The sequence below is a fragment of the Sphaeroforma arctica genome, assembly GCF_001186125.1.
Source record: "Sphaeroforma arctica JP610 unplaced genomic scaffold supercont1.464, whole genome shotgun sequence".
In the NCBI taxonomy this organism is placed as follows: domain Eukaryota; class Ichthyosporea; order Ichthyophonida; genus Sphaeroforma; species Sphaeroforma arctica.
In genome coordinates this window covers 57,645-58,672 of record NW_014040094.1, presented here as the reverse complement: position 1 = coordinate 58,672, position 1,028 = coordinate 57,645, and positions in this window count along the sequence as shown.

Genomic DNA, 1,028 nt, shown 5'->3' with positions numbered 1-1,028 from the left:
AGAGGGGGTGGGGGGGGGGGGCATTATGATTACAGATAGAAAAACTCGGTGTTTAAGGTTTTTATGCTCGAATTTGCAGGCGCGCACCATCAGAATCTGGTGTGCATCCGCAAGCTTCGATTCATAGTCGGATACCCACTCGACCCGCTTCCGTGCAGATCATATTTCCAATAGAATTTAATTTTACCTGAACACGCAACAACACGTCTTCATAACGTACAAAACGATCCAACACAGTTTTATGATGCAAAATACACACCCACCGATAAATATCCGCAAAATATTACATACCAGTGTGAGCGAAGTCGGGGAAGGGGTCATAATCGCCACTGGTCTGCGCGCCAAGTGCGTGTGTGAGCTTGTGAACCTTCCAATTACTTTTAAAACAGGATTGATCGCAAAAAAAGGCTGCAAAAATGCGTGTCGATTGAAGGAAATGCGTGTCAGTCGATGTGTATTCCGCAGACGGTAGCTAACTCAGAAGGTGATTTAAAACATCCCCGCTTGATCCACGCGCCATCAATCTCGTGTAATTGTCGACACGCTGTGTTTGTTTCAGTCTTGTGACACACTTCAAACACGCACAGTGCTTCGCTAAGTCTGACTATATATGATTAAGTGAGCTGTAGATTTCAATCGATTGCATGTATGAAAGCACATCGGAAACATACAATCATATTGCCCAGAGAAATAGTAGAGAGTTGCTGTAAGCAATACTACACAATTACGAAACATGAATACTAAGGAATTCAATACCGTACAATTGTAAACACAAATATCAAAACCAGACAGTGGAACACCGGTTGCAACATAGCTTTAAGCATCGCAAAAACGACATAACTAACAGGCAAAAAATAAACGAACAAATATCAAATTTAGCAATACAGTACATTCCTAAGCATCTGTTGTGTGTGTGTGTGTGTGTGTGTGTGTGTGTGTGTGTGTATGTATATATATATATAGTACAATCCTAAGCATCTGCTAAATATAGACATATATATATGTGTGTGTGTGTGTGTATATATATA